The sequence below is a fragment of the Patiria miniata genome, unplaced genomic scaffold (genome assembly GCF_015706575.1).
Source record: "Patiria miniata isolate m_02_andy unplaced genomic scaffold, ASM1570657v1 HiC_scaffold_5, whole genome shotgun sequence".
Classification (NCBI taxonomy): Eukaryota; Metazoa; Echinodermata; class Asteroidea; order Valvatida; family Asterinidae; genus Patiria; species Patiria miniata.
Genome location: NW_024037072.1, coordinates 29,540,022 through 29,556,263, shown reverse-complemented (window position 1 = coordinate 29,556,263; position 16,242 = coordinate 29,540,022). Strand labels below are relative to the sequence as shown.

General features: G+C 38.8%; 1 long non-coding RNA gene across 1 annotated transcript; it reads right to left on the bottom strand.

Annotated features, from left to right (window-relative positions):
- Window positions 1-10,038: 10,038 nt before the first annotated feature.
- Window positions 10,039-15,964, bottom strand: LOC119740821. Its single transcript, XR_005272700.1, has 3 exons — window positions 15,621-15,964; window positions 12,461-12,603; window positions 10,039-12,215 (listed from the first exon to the last, which is right to left on the bottom strand). It is a non-coding gene; the product is annotated as an uncharacterized LOC119740821 (long non-coding RNA).
- Between the last annotated feature and the right edge of the window lie 278 nt (window positions 15,965-16,242).

Genomic DNA, 16,242 nt, shown 5'->3' with positions numbered 1-16,242 from the left:
TTGTGCAGAAAAGGTACATTGTTAGGACAGTAACTGGTGTGAAAGATATTCTCTCTCATGCAAGTTCTGTTGCATTCTGTTGAAAACTTCACTCCAAAGCCCTTATTTAATGCGTCCCCAACCAGTTGGTTTTAATATCTTTATAGACAGGACCCGAAGGCTAGAAGTACAACCAATTCAAAACCAAGAAACACCTTTAGGCGAATGGCTATACTAAGGAGAGCTATACATAGCATTGAGGAGGTCAGTATGACGGGTTTTGCTTCGTCACAAGAAATGGTTCGGTCAAGGGTATGAACGGACGGAAACTTGGAATCATTATATTCCAATGATCAGGTGAGGTGTCGACAAAATGTAATAAACACAATTGTGTATGCCTACTTCATCAGACTGACAGTTTTTTTTTAAGCCGGAAAGAAACAATGTGCACTTGAGTATGGGATATAGAAACAGAAACTGTTCCAGTGAAGTACGCTTGGACAAGAATGACAATTTTCCGAGTTAAATTTAGCAATACTCATTGTACTTTTAGTGTACACTTGGCCCTGAAAATAAACAACATTGGCTTTTATAGTTCATTGTTCAATTTGAAGTTTCGTTGCCATAGTTTCAAGTGACGATGTCTGGTCTATTTTGGAATTTTAAGTGTTAGGCTGGGTTGTCATGCAAACAACTTGTTCATGAAACCGGAAGGGCGTTTTTTCCGTAGTAGGAGGGTGGGTTGGTGGGGGGCTTGAAAACAATGATATTCTGTTACAGAAATAAGCGAGGAATCGCCGGCTTACGTTGTATTAGAATTGTTCCTTCATTTTGGAGTTTATATTGCATCGTCTATTTTGATTTCATGTTTCTCGCGATAGAGGCGTATGGGGCTTCGAATGCCGTGTTTGTACAATTTTTCTCAACTTTGAAGCAAGCAAGATGGAGTGACTATAGAGGATAAAGCTTTGTCAGAGAATATTTGACTAAAGTTATTTCACCAACCATGAAAACGTATCTTGGTTGTTGAACCAAACGGCAGTAGTGCAAATGAAATCGTGTCATTCTGCCTGCACAGCCAAACATCGACGGGGAGTGTAAAGAATATATTCATAACGACAGAAAGCATCAGGAAATCCTCCTTTAAAAAGGACAAAGAACATAAGGGAAACAATTAAAAAAGCAAACTGCTTGTGGTTGAACGTTCGTTGACAGAGGATGACAACCTCATCCCAAGATAGTTACTCATCTTTTCCTCCTAAAAGAATGGCATTGAAATACCGCATGGTAGCTCTGGGTACAGGGATGATACTTTTATTACTTGTTGGAAAACCTGGTTCATCATTAGTGCTTGGGGGCGCTCTCCGACAGCGCTATTTAGCACTCAGTTGAGCGGTCAGCGGCCTACATTCTTTTTCTTCAATCTTTGAATAAAAGTAAGACGCCTCAATGCCATTACAAAGTCAAACTGTTATATATGTACTGACCATTGCATAAAGCTTACAGTTTAGTTACCACTGTCTGTCGAACTTTCACTTACAAGGTTGGCGGATGTTGTACCAACACACTTTGCTCTGAATTTTTCCGGTATGATGTCCGGTGCCCTTTTGACCGTGTCTGTGGTCCCGTACATTGCTGTTGATTCCGGCAGGATCTGACTATCATGATGACGTCACAGCCAGCTATATTACTTCAACCCTGGGATTCAGGTCTGTCCGGAAAAACGCACATTTTGTCCGTTTTACGGGCAGGTCGACGTGATTAAACCGCAAATGTGTGGCGTGATAATGGAAATTACGCTGCTTACAGTATAATGTTGGAAAACATTATTGTAGCCGCGTCCGAGTTAGTTGTCTACGGCTTGGAATTACACACGCTGAAGCCACTTCCCACGCTTACCAAAATGTTACAAACGTTGGTGTTTAGACTGACGTTGGGCGGGACGTTGAGCATTCATTTTGAGGAGAAAGGAGGGAGGGTGACTGTTGGTGGGAGAATAGCTCGCGCACTTCAGAGTCAACCTGAACATCGAACGCATCCAACAAATAAATACAAAAGTCGAACTTTTACTGTCAGCCCCCTTTATCAAATTGATGTTATTAATGCATATTGAGAAGAAAAACTAGATTTGATGCCGTGTTGGGTGAGATGCAAGACCAAGAGTTATTTTACATCACTGTTTTTAAGTTTGGTCGCGTGATGCTTAAATCAATGTTGTCTGTAGAGGAATTTCAAATTGACACTGAAGCCATTGACAATTGAAATACGATTATTAGGCGACTCAAAGCGGATAGCATATTGTTACTTGCGAAAATGCGCGCTATAAATCGTGTTATTATTATTATTATTATTATTATTAATGCATGCCCATACTGTTCTAAGACCATGGTGTATATTAATGTGCTATCGAAACTTTTATAGGGCCTATACACGTACTAGCAAATAAATGTGAGCCTATAGTTTGCAGTTACATATTCAATTCCAATTTTCTTAAGCTTAAGAACCTTGACACAAGAGACACAAGATACGACTAGCACCGACATGTACGGTCTGGTCCTCCACCGACGGATATCACGTGGCCGATGACGTAACCTGTCTTTCCTTCCCTTTTCTGCCGATATCGTATCCATTTTGGCGTTACATCAGCTGATTGAGGTGGCATGTTGCATACGTCACAAACGGACACCAATTCTATGCCCTTAATTGGAAGTAACCGGGTTTTGGGGGGTAAAGAGATATAGGTGTTTCCGACATAAGAATCGGTGTCAGCGAGAACCAGTTGTAGATTTGAACACGTGACATTGAGGTTCGCCTTTGACAATGACATTTTGACAGAGAGCTGTGACGTCATGACCGGCACACCATTCCTCAGCTTCCGTGTGGAAGTCGATGCGTACGTATAATGCTGAAGTAAACGCTTGACTTATTTTTCAGTCTCACTGAATGCAGGTTAAAAAAATCAGGTAAAATGTATCTTTGTATCTAACGTACAAACATTTTGACCGACGGCATCGATTGTTGTCTTCTTGTTAAGCTATAGCCAGCCAGTAATGTCGAACAGTAAGAATTTTCTTCGAGCATAATATTTTCCCCGAAACCTCAAATGTTCTCAGTTGACAAATATTTAATAGCACTGCCCCCCCCCCCCCCCCACCAATTGTTTTCCAAAATCGCCCATAATTAAATGTTGCTACACGAATAAATGCAAATGACATTCATAATTAAATGCAATTTAAAAAAAACTGAACCCAAACTCCTCTCTGAATATTAGCGAAAAACATTATAGCACTATAGAAAATGTTGGTAGTTATCTCTGTTGGTAGTTATTACAAATCAGTGATAATCTATATCCAATCACCAACCATGCTATTTTTTACCACTAAGTTTTCCAATTTAATGAGAAATGAGAATCTTCAAATGAAACATTCCAGGAAACAGTGGTTGACTAAGCAAATAACGTAACTTGATCCTTTAATATTAGTCTATATGAGATTGTTCAACTTTGTTCGATTTACGTAAAGAAAGATCGCATTCATTCGCTTCCTCATTTTTGTGATATTACTCAGTTGAGTTCAACTTAATAAAGGTCATTTTTGCTGGTAAAACTGAACGAAAGAATATCGTTGACTGCTATTATTGTGCAAAGTTTAAGGGTTTTTGTATGACTCAAGTAAATCGTCGCAAAGCCGTTTCATCATTCAACGCAAATTGCAACTCATGTCGCCGGGAGACGGGCAAACGGTAGCGGGTAATTTGGCTTTTAATGACGGGCTCCGGTATGCTCAGCGACTCGGTCTGGCAGACAGGACGTACAGCCGCATTAATAAGAAAATCTGAAAGTCACTTCCAGGTTGAGGTAAAATAAGTTGGCAAAGTACGACTGAGGAACAACTCAATTGCTTCTAAATCGGAAGACTCTAAATTTGCCATTTGCCCTGGGTTAGAGTTGTATAGAGTAGGGTAGAGAACTTTCCCTCGATGTGTTTTGATTGCCGATAATTGTTGACTTCACTTCGATCAAGGTAGGGTTTATTTCTACTTTCATTTTCTTCTCAATTTGTGAGTAACAAATCGGTTTGAGCTGTTTGATTCGCTTGACAATATTTAAAGAATGACCCTTCACTGTTAAACATAGTGTAAGTTCCTTCTTTTGCTTTCGGTCTCAATACATTTTACTAACTTAAAATAAAAATACTCTGAAACATCAATTTTCAGGGTTTTTTTTAAACATTACCCGCAAAAACAAAAAGTACAATAAATCAACAACCTACATTTCATCCCTAAAACCGGCATTTATGCGACAGGAATAAATATTCGTGAATACCTGAATTTTCCAAATGAATTGAATTTGAACGACCCTGTAGCACAGTCCAGTGTGTGTATATATTGGGGTTGGGACTGTTCTTTTATTTATTATTATTATTATTATTATTATTAATCATTTCTGGTAATGAAACCAAGGATTCCTCAAAAGCGCCCTAGGCACTGTAGCTTGCAAGCCTGCAGAAACCTGTGGAGAGAAGACAATGAGAAGAAGTTACAGTTTTTAGAGGTGGGAGGAAAAGCCCAGAAGAATATTCTTGGGAAAACCCACGGAATCAGGCAGGGACTGAAAACCCAATCCACATATTGGCCCAGGCGGGATTCGAACCCGGGTCACAGCGGTGGAAGGCGAGGAAAGTACCGCTACGCCAACCTGACTCCCCAAATTCTCGATCCTCATACATTATTGATTCTGATAGAGGACAGGAACCAGCTATACCGGTACCCTGCCAGAACTGAAATATTGTCGGGCCGCAAATAATTCCAAATTTGAAATTATTATGCCTTAAATTTTCTTTGCGGTTCAATGCATCATTCTAAAGGGAACAATTTTATAATTCTATTTTTCGGATTTAAACTCGACAACACAACTGAACAGCAAATCTTTATTGTTGACTTCAATATCAATATCCAACACATATACAAGCGCAATCCTGCCACCTCGAAATACTTGGGACGGACAGTATCTTTTTAAATAACGGACGATGATGCAAGAATACGAAATGATGACCGGACTCTAAACATTCTAAACCGAAATATTCCAAACACTCCCTTAAAGCTGGGCCTTAACAGTGTCCAGTTTTGTTTTTGAAATCCGAATGATCAAATAGAAAATTGCGTCTGTTTTGAAGTGAAAACGTCTAGTCATTTTAGAGCCTTTTCTTTCTGAAAAGTCCGGAAGTTATTTTCTATTCAAACTTGCTCTTCAATTAATTTCCGGAATTTTCTATACAAACAGTAACTTTGGTATTGATATTGATTGTGCATTGTTCATGTGACCTTGACCAAATTGAAACGTCATGATTCGATGAATGGCATAAGTTGTAAGGGCGCATTGTCTGGAACGTCCGTCAGTTTTATACACCTGATGACTTTTTATTTGACGAATACACAACCTGCTGTCCTCGAACTTGAACCAGAATATATGTAGTTAAAAATAAACTCCAGTATTTGTGCCCATATATTCATATTGTTTTCTTTTAGCACTGTGTATAATAAGAGGAATGGAAAATGCTTATTACATGGCAATTTTCAAACTATGTTAGTTTCGACAAAATTAGGTGGGACAGAAATAATAATTGAGGGTGAGAACTATATTGTGTCGGTAATGATGATACTGACTGCCGCTGAATAACCTCAGGAATTCCGGCACATTTGCATAACTTTAAGGCACAAAGACTAATCTGGAAAATGCTTGTCCGTGTCTTTAACCCTAAGGGGGCCGGCCCCCCCCCCCCCCCTCAACATTTTCCGTGATAGCCTCTAAAAAAAAATTTTCGCGACCCGAGCTGTTATGACTTTTTAGCCTCGAGCTTTGCGCATCTTTTGATACCAAAAACATAAAAATCGGACCACGGGTTGCTGTGTAGCGAAAAATTTTCCGGCGCTACGCGCCGTGAAAACTGAATTTTCACATATACGTCGTGTACACAGAGCAGAATTTCCATTCGTACATATGAATAATTAATTAGCCATAATTCCAAAACCCTTTGACCTATAGTCATGAAATTTCTTGGGTATATGTTTAGGAAGAGTTGCTCTATGCATGTGCCGAGTTTCAAAATTTTTCGTTACTCGATGGCCGAGATCTTAGGGGGGGGCGGAATCCGCCCCCCCCCCCCCCCCGGCTGAGAGATGGTCAAAATAACCCGGCCCCTTTAGGGTTAAGTCATAATTGAATTTGAAAAGCAAACATAAACGCTCACCCCAACCAAAGAAAGGGTCTGCTTACGCATCCGTGAACTTTGGCTAAGGGGAAGTATGGAATTTCTCGTTATAGAGAATTCTGTTTTTAAAATAACGTAATATCTATCCCCATAAAACCCCTTCCCTCATTTCGGTAAAGAAAACATCTCAGATTTTTTTTTCTTTAATAAAATGTTTTTCCGTTTACACTGTTAATAATAATGAGTTTCTTTCTGCCGCTTTCATGTAAATAATTCCTTCATTTGCTGGTAATTTAGTCCTTTGATAGGTACTTTTGTTGTTTGTCGAAATCAGAAAATTAAAGATGATGATATGTGACTGGGTATCAATTTGCAAATCGTTCATCATGGTGATGACTGAGTAAACGTGAACCGATAAAATTCACACACGCAGACAAGTGTGTATTTTCCTGCAATCGGGCACCTATTGTCCATCTTTTGGGGTTTTTAACTTTTTAGGAAGACCTCCCATATGAAATAAACTCGTAACCATACCCAAGCTTTCAAGCAAACCTGAGTGACACCATTTTCTTTCTTTTTTGGGGGGGGGGGGGTTGACCATTTTAAGAAAAGATCAGTAAGATTAATTCTTTGTCGCGTCCCTTTGACCTTATTTGGTGTCAGTATTTCATTCAGTTTATTAATAGACAGTGATAAAGAATCAACTATGCACCAGAACTTTCAACCTTTTCAGCTCGATCTATTGTTCAAACTGTGGACTTTGAACGACTTTTCCATTGGCAATGTGCCCTAAATATAATAACATCGTCACACGACGCATAAGCTAATGTTATCTGCATCAAAATCTGATACCGAATCGTCCGAGGAGGGCTGTTCCATTTTATCACAAAAGGTGTGACGAAAGAAGCTCACGTGTCACCGATGGTCATAGTCGTCATGAATGGAACTTGTCTTGCGACTCAATGACTTCATATTCTAAAAATAGGTCTTGTCACTATCATCACGCGGTAGCACTTTGGAGTACGGTCAGTCGTGCGTGCCCTGTGAGCTATTCATTTAGACGTGTACTCTTCGTCTTGTGTTTGCTGAAGTTAAGTGGAGTTATAAGACTCCATTTATTCACATCGTCCAGCTTCAAAATACAACATCAACACATACATTCAAACATTTACACATATATGGAAAATCATATTTACAAAGACAATTAGACTACATAAAACATCCAAATTTTTCTGTTTTTGAAAAGTACAAAAAAAAGTAAACAAAATAACACTTTTTGTCTTTACTGTTTTGTCTCCTCACCTGAAACTTACTCGAATGTTTTTTTTTATGAAGCGTTTTGTTGCAGAACTTGTATTCCAAGTTTTCGTCACAATTCGCCATCCGCGTGACCGTGTTATACGTCAATATTGTTTTAATATAATGACCAGGACCAGTTGTATAGGTGAACTTATGCTGTACGAAATTTTCCCAAATAAGGAGAAAAGGACTTGTTAAAGCGAAAATTCCTTACACAATACAAATTCTGAGTAAGACGTTCTGTTCAATGGCATTTTATACCCAATCAACTTCAATTTCACACAAAATATCAAAAGTTATATAAAGGTCACGTGAACTATATGGAGAACCAGGGAGCATTTGCTCACTCGCCCTAGTGGAGCTCTGTTTACGTGGGAAGACTGGCTCATGTCTAGGCGCTCTGAGCAAACTTTCGTTAATATGCGGAAAGTAAGTTGGTTAAACTTACTTCCTCGCATCGCATCACAAAATACAGATTTTCCTCTTTCACATGAATAAAATTTCTTAATGATTAAAGGTGAATGATTATGTGCACTTTTCCATTGGAAAACGGGCAACTCAGTGAAAATTTCGCGTTTTCTATGGAGGTCACGGAACATTTCCCCGATTTTTGAGGGTGCGGGTTTACTTCTTCGAACAGCACAAGTGTGAACCCGGTCGCATACAATTACCTCGCACGGTTTCTGAAAGATAACACAATAAGCTTTCCATTCATATAACAACCGTTTTGATTGGTTGAGAAGAACAAGGGCACTTTTCTTGTCAAATCAGATGTCGCTTTTGTTCTGAGGATCGATCTGCTGTTTATGTATAGTCCGGTTTACGCAGTGGGGCTGTGAAGGTCAATGCACCGTTGTGTGTGACCGCAGAGCATGCAGGGCTTTGATTTTCTGCACATATGGGTGGCAAAGTCTCCACGGCGGCCAACAAACCTTTGCGTGATGAATATAATATCTTGCCCAATGATAATTGCTGTATATCTTTGGCTAAGGTTTTCCTCTATAACAATTGCGTCATTAGTGTTGCCAAGGTTACAAGGTATAAACTTTTCTATTCCATAATGCTCTGAACAGCAAACCATAGCAACAATTCTAAGCCTGTCATAAAGATAAAACTATTTCATATAATTGATGTGTTTTGGTCTGCTACTTATTGTTCACTATTTTATTGCAAATTTGCAATAAAATATATCTGCTAAAAGATTACCAATCTGATAAGTGATATATATATTTATATTTAAGAATACAACGGTACCATGGCAACACTCAATTACCAATTTAGCTCGATTTAACATCACTAAAAACTTGAAGGTAAAAAAAATTGTTCGTTACATCCGCTAGTTTTTAAAAATGTCTTAGCACACATTTAGTGCATGGAGACAGATTTTCAGTGTTAATTTTTGCAGTATGTTATTCCTATACAGTAATTTGTTCTTGAAAGTTCTTCATCTCGTCATATTTTGTTATTAAATATAGCATATTGTGCAATCTCTTTATATAGCAGACGGTACCGGTAAAGATCAATCTCCATGCAGTTGTGACGATAACAACTTAGTTGACAATCACTTTGGACTCTATTCAACCACTCACGTAGGCCTTTTTCATACGGCATGGCAGACCTGGGGCTGGTATATTCATAGCCATCGGCGCGTAAAACTTTATACCATATCAAAAAACGAAGTTTGATAAAGGTGTTTGCCTAGCGTGATAATACAAATCTTTTGTTCGGTCGAATAAAAGATTAGCTACTGACGTAAATGCGGCACCAGGGACGCGATATCCCATATACAGACCAGTAAACTTCGCAGCGGCACGGCACTTGAGGAACTCCAGTCTTTTTATGTGAAACAAAGTAAACTGTTGGGTCGTGCAATGACGTATCATGTGACGTCAAAATAAGACGCCTAGCATATCAAGTAACAACAATAAAACGGAAACTACGCAAAACTGTCACGGGACGATAAGCAAATCTGTTACAAATACGCGTTTGTACAGGATCACATTAAACTATGTCGTGCTTGCATAGCTAGTTCATGTTTACCATTATGTACAAGTATCCTAGCTTGTATGCAGTGGCGTAGCCGAATTTTCAGCTCTGAAATTTCATAGGCTCATGTAGATCAATGTAATTTTTTAAAAGTTCACAATGCACAAGCATCCGTGGCTACGCCACTGCTTGTATGCATAAGTAGTCGGTGGGTACACAAATCCAAACCACCTAATTTGACGGAGTTTCTGCTAAAATATTTTTCATACTTTTCCATAAATACACCTGCCAGAAGAAGACGATGAATAAAATATTACATTTCAGGCTTACCAGCAAGGGTTGGATATGATGCGAACGGGAATCCTTTAAATCTGAACATCTGAACATCTTTTCTCAGGTAATATCGCTGTTTGTACGGCTTTGGTAGCTCCCCCGCGAAGCCCCAATAAAAACAAACCTGAAATGAGTGCTCAATTTTAAAGCAAAATACTAATCATTAGAAAGTGAGTTACTTAGTTCATGGAGGAAGGAATTGGAGGAAGGAATTCCTTCCTCCATGCTTAGTTACTTGCTGACTTAGGTTGATGGAATTGAATAGGCTAAGTCTTTATGACCCCATATCCAAAATTTTCCAAGGCATCAAGTTGGTTCTTAAACAGGTTGGTTGAGGCTGCATTCACCACATGTGATGGCAGGTTGTTCCATTCCGGAAATAACTCGGCTGGAAAAGAAGGTTTTTTTTCTGCAGTTCAACCCTTTCTTTAATCCTGGTTTGTAGAGCTTTAGGTTGTGTCCTCTGACTTGGAATGGGTTGTCGTGTATCTGGAAGAGCTTGCTCTCCTCAATGCCTTCCAAGCCATTTACGATCTTATGCACCTCGATCAAGTCACCTCGTTGTCTTCTTGCTTCCAACTGTATGGTTCAACTCAAATCTCTCTGTATAAGTTTTGTTTTTCAAGCTTGGGATGATCTTGGTTGCCCTACGCTGTACCTTTTCTAACACCGTCACATCTTTCTTGAGACTTGGGCTCCATGCTTGGATACAATATTCAAGGTGTGGACGAATGTATGTCTTGTAGAGGGTGGTGATGCATTTTTTTGTCGTAGTGTGTGAATGTCCTCTTGAGTATAAATTATAGTTATTGTAAACCGAGTGACTGGGTTATCAGTGCAGGTTCCAAGTATACCTTGAAGTGGTACGCTAGAATGAAACCCCACAACTTCATAAAAGTCAATGTAAAACAAAGCCGCGAAAATCAATGTGACTTTTTTTTCTCACGTAATGCATGTCTGTGCGTATTATGTGCCCCTATCTCTAGTGAAATCGTGGACACTTTAATTCCTTTAGCCATTATTTTGTTGATCACATCTCTCTTTCGGATACTCTTTTACAAGTGACAGTCTGTTAGTCAGTGATTCAGTCAGTCAGTCAGCGAGTTATGCGCCAACAAGGTTGTAAGTCGGCCCTCTGGAGCCAGTAAAAATGAATGAATGAAGAAAATATGGTCTTCTGACGTTGTCCTTGATGGTACTGTTTTACAACTGATTCGAACTCACAAACGTATCAAACCGAGCTCAGTGGAACAAGAAGAAATATGGATCCTTCCCCGAGTATTGTTTCATCTGCAGGGTACGGATGTCTCTTCGCTTTTGGGACGAAGTTGAAATGTGGCTCTGCGCCAACAGTACAAACGAAAGTTAACTAAGAATAATCATGAGTGATATGGACAGCAGAAGGAAGCGAACAGAATGTTATGTAATATTAATAATTATACATTGACATTTGTTTTATAGAAGCAGAACTTCATTTGTCCTCATGAGTACTTTTGCTTTCTTTTGCTATTGTTATGAAGGGCGTAATACGTAATACTAAGCCGCAAGGTAAAGTGACCTTTCGGCATTGAATAATGGAACATGACACGGCAATTCCTTGAACGCACGAAATCGAAATTGAATCTGATATTACGACAGTTTACAAAAACTATTGTTTAACTAGCAACTAACAATACATAAAGTGCAAGCATTGTGATTAATGCAATGGTATTATGCATACTCTTAACAATACAAATTTCAACTTCTTTGTTTTCCGCTTCACAATAAACAGTTGACCCGTAAAGGTTGTTTAAGTTAAAAGAACTAACAATTAACAGTTCAAATGTATGCACTTGCCTGTAGTCAGTCTGGTGTTACAGTGGTTTTTTTTCTACAGTTGTTTTTTTTCTTCAAAAGTGCTATCAATGTTACAACCACGAGAAATCTAGACCTGCATAGCTATGGATTCGATCAATGGGATAGTTTAAGTACTCAAAAGATAAATTCATTAAATTAACTGGGTTTTTTTGGCATTTTCTATCTCAGTGAATCCACCTGACGTATTTTTGGCAGCCATTTCAAATAAATCAAAACCCCCGCAAAAAAAAACGAATCACATCTGAAACATGTGACTGTGACGTAATCTTTGTCATACTGAAACGCTTTACGACCTTGAACAAGCGACGTCAAGCGATTGTCATTTTCCTCCTTTCGTGCCTTTCACTTCACTCGTGTTATTTCTTCCGGCTCTACACGGCGGATGCAATCTGAGCTTACGAATGAATACGAAACACGCGCGTTTCCTTATACGGCTCATGTAATCATACTAGAATATACCACACCAAAGGAACAGACTGTCAACCAGAATCCGTGAAGGGGGCGTAGTTAAGGGAGGGGGTCTTATTCACCTCTGGCAAAGTCACCTGTCTTCTGAAACGTAAATATTGAAAATTGAATTAAAAATGGCGATAAATAGTAAAATAAAACAACTTCAGAAACAGATCCCCCAAGGCTCCATAATGGAGGTATGAAGGATTCTTTACATAATCACATTACGACAGCCTACAGTTGTTACTTCTGGCCACTAGGCCCTACTGTTCTGAATGTTGTCTAATTGTAAGGGAAAGATTAATACCTATAGATTGGTTTTAATTATTCAGGTCTATGGGCATTACTTGTTAGCTGGTCTCGGAGAGGCTAGCTATTGTCCTCTTTGTCCGTCATAAGTGACTTAGCCTGGTTGGTGGCTAAAAGAGCTGGGCAGTGCTATCGTAAAGGATGACTCCATAATGGGCTCAATCCGGCTCACTGTGTACACCTGTTGCATAAAAAGACTTCCAGTCAATAGCCACTCTTATCAATTAAACACAATGTATGCGTTCTGTGACCACATTTACGAGCTTTGCCATGTCTTGTTTTATTCGACTTTGAATTATCATAATAAACATTTTATTTATTCAGGTATAAAGGATTTTCTTTTTTCTTCTTCTCCCCTGTGTAAAACGATCTCGTACATACGATACGTAATTTACCACTCCGAAATCTGATATTGAACACCCAAGGTTGCACCTGTTTCATTAAAGGGCCACATAAATGTATTTGTTCATGCAATCCTTGAAAACGCACTTTTTGTCTCATTTAAGCCTTTTTTCCATTTTTTATTTTGCCATTTTCAAGGGTAATTTCGTAACTTTTTGGTTTTATGCCAATGTCAATGTCCATATTCATAATAATAAAAGTGTAGTGTTTCCTTTTGTAATTCGTTGCTGTGTCAGTACATGGCAGTAAGCCATTGAGCAAATGTTTCTCGAAATTCTTTTTAATTCGCACATTTTGGGGTTCACAATTATAAAAGAAAAACCATAAATTGAACAGCGTCTTCCTCAATGACATCACTGCAACATCATTTCAAATGTCCGTAAAAAAAGTGCCCCTTTCAATAAAATTAATCAAATAGTGATGTCAAATAGTTTTCATACATTCGAGAGGAATAGAAAGTTGTACAAAATATGTTCCTAAGAAAAACTTCATTGCATGGACACTTTAAATATTTTCCAGTAGGCCCTATTTTTGTAACAAATTTCTAATTCGACACAAAATAAGGCGGAAGTGAAAGTGAATCAGCTTAAGGTTCGATGCCCAACCAGGTAAAGGGTAATCGTGTAAAGCATAATTATTAACGGTACTTCCGTATTTTACCGCGGGGATTTCTCTGAAACTTATGAGCCGAAGTGAAATTTAAGTCAGAGGACAAAAATATACTTTGACATTAGCGGAACAGAATTCACTGTGGATAAAAGAAGCGAGTTTCAGAACTGTTGTCGAGAGATAAAGAGCACATCAAGAATTACAATACACACGTAACAGGTGGATATGTCGAAAGCGAACTAGATGGTTATAGCAACAAGTGCAACTGAATAAAGGATTACCACGGTACCCCATCCACTCATCGCGACACATGCAGAATCCACTATACCGTACTTATAAGGTAGGTTGAACTAGTGAACATTCGTCGTAATTATCCGCTAAAGGAATATAGGATCATTCGCATTTGTCCCAAAAGTAGCCTGTTGAATTAATTTTTTTTTAAAGCTTACTTGGATTACAAATCGTACTAAGTGTGGCAGGGCCAAGTTTCACTTGCAATTTTCAATGTATTTGTGTGTGTGTTTTAAGTACGTGTATAGGTCACTGAACAAATCCAGCCTTTCTTGTTAGATATGCCCTTCACTTTTCTGATAGTGTGTCCAGCTAAATTTTTACCTGTGGCCCCTGTAACATTGAATGTAAATATTACCCTTGTCACTTAATTATCTTCCTCAAGACCATGCCTTTTCCAAGTAGCCCTTCAGTTAGCAGACCAGCCGTAGAGAAGAGAGTTGTACATTGAGCTTCCTCTCTTTCTGCTTCATCTTTGGTGTACATGCCCTATGAGTATGTGATCTACTAGAGTAATTGACGCCAGAGTGTTTTATTATTAGTTTTTTAACAGATAATTGGTTTGTAGGTTTCAGTCTTGGTCAAATATTGCTGGTTTTTAACTTGTTTTTTAGTGTTGGTTTTCCTGGTCTTAGTTTTGGTCGGTTTGGAGTTTCTGGTTTTAATTTATTTTTAAGGTTTCATTTTTGAAGTTTCTTGTTTTAGGTTATTTTGATCTTTATTTCCCCTTAAGTCTTGAAGTTATTGTTTAAATAAATTCTTTTTTATTTTTTTGCTGGAAGTCTAGAATTTTGTCTTTTGCCTCTATTAATTCAATTTCCTCACAAGTTTTCGTGCTTTCGTGTAGTTAAGAAAAACCAGTGAAAAAAAACCTCATTTTTCTCAAACTGTGAAAACTCTTTCAACCCGATTTTTTTTTCTATGATTCCCTTTAGTGGTTCTCTTCATTCTGCCACAGATAAACCTAACCCAAAAATTCCTCTAAACCTGTTTTCCAGAAATGGGGAAACACTGTGTGGACTTGCCCAAGTCTACACAACGTTGACTCTACCTGGTTTATGTAATGCCTACCCTCATACCTCGTACACACACCCATGCACATACATGTACATCGTGTGGACAAACGGTATAGGCCAGAGTGGTTGCAGGTATACATTCAACTTTGCCGCGTGTCTACGCTGGTTTGCCGACTTGACTACTCTAGGTTACCCTCCGGTAAGGGGGTGGGGTCAAGTGGAATTATTTATGTTTCCATGTATAGGTCCGAAATGGACCACTTCTAATCTGACCACTGTTTGAGGTTTAGTGGCGGATCCAGTATTTACGGAAGGGAGGGGGGAGGGGCAACCGAATTTGGAGGTGAAATCTGAACATACAAGCGGGACATATATTTGCCTATGTGGGTGAACATTTCTGTCTTTGAAGTGATTAAATAACCACTTGACAGCAGAAGAAACAGGGGAAAGGACAACACATACTTCCTAAAATAAAATCAATGTATCTGCTACCGAGGTTTGAACTTGTTTCTTTAATATTATATTTTGAAACAGCCTAGAGTTGATTTCATCATCTTTCTATTAGCATGACAAACTCGAGTCAAGAGGTCGTGATATGTATACATGCAAAGCATCGTCCCTGCACAGAACACACCCGCCGCTGCTCAACAACAAAAGTACTAAGAAACGTGACGAAGCAAATATTTGGAAAATATTTGGAAAGAAGGTGCGAGTAAATAATATCAAACAGGGGCGGTTTAATTGTTAGAATAGAACGCTAATTACAAATCCTCTTAAGTCATCTAGGTATGTTTGATATGCCTGGAATGTCAGGTATTTCCTCCTATACTCGTCAAGCAAATCACAATTATTATTAACCTGTCAAAATGATCCAACTCACCCCAATAAGCCTGCCGTGTGGTCCTATGGTATTGTGTTTGAACATAAAGCGTGCGGGTGATTTGGCATGGGCGTTACTGCAACACGCCCCAGTAGGCGTGTACCGCCTTCGGCCGATTTACCACAGCTGTGTACGATCCGAATACAACTGATTAGATATAGTACACTCATATCTACCATACACACAACTGTGGTCATGCACTTCACATTGTGTACAAATTACTGTGCATTGTTGTTCCGCGAGTATTGCATTTAGTGTTGAGTCATGATTATAGGTATATCCCAGAACTTGCGGTTTTCATGACGCATCTTTATTGTCAAATAGTTTTTGTTGTGTCTACACCGGGAAACCCACAGGCACATACCACCGTTAAGTTTGTGTATCGATCTGTGGATAGAATATAACCTCTAATAAAGCATAATTGTTATACGGTCCATCCACTTGAATGGGCACACGCCCTGCCATACACAGGAGGGTCAATGGATAAAAATGTCTGACTCGAACCCTAATAATGCTATTCTAGCAAGGGTATTACCAGTTGTATATTGTTTGCTGACGAATTCATATCATTGGCATTAATAATAATTAACATGCCAACATGTGGGTAATCCCGATTTTGTTG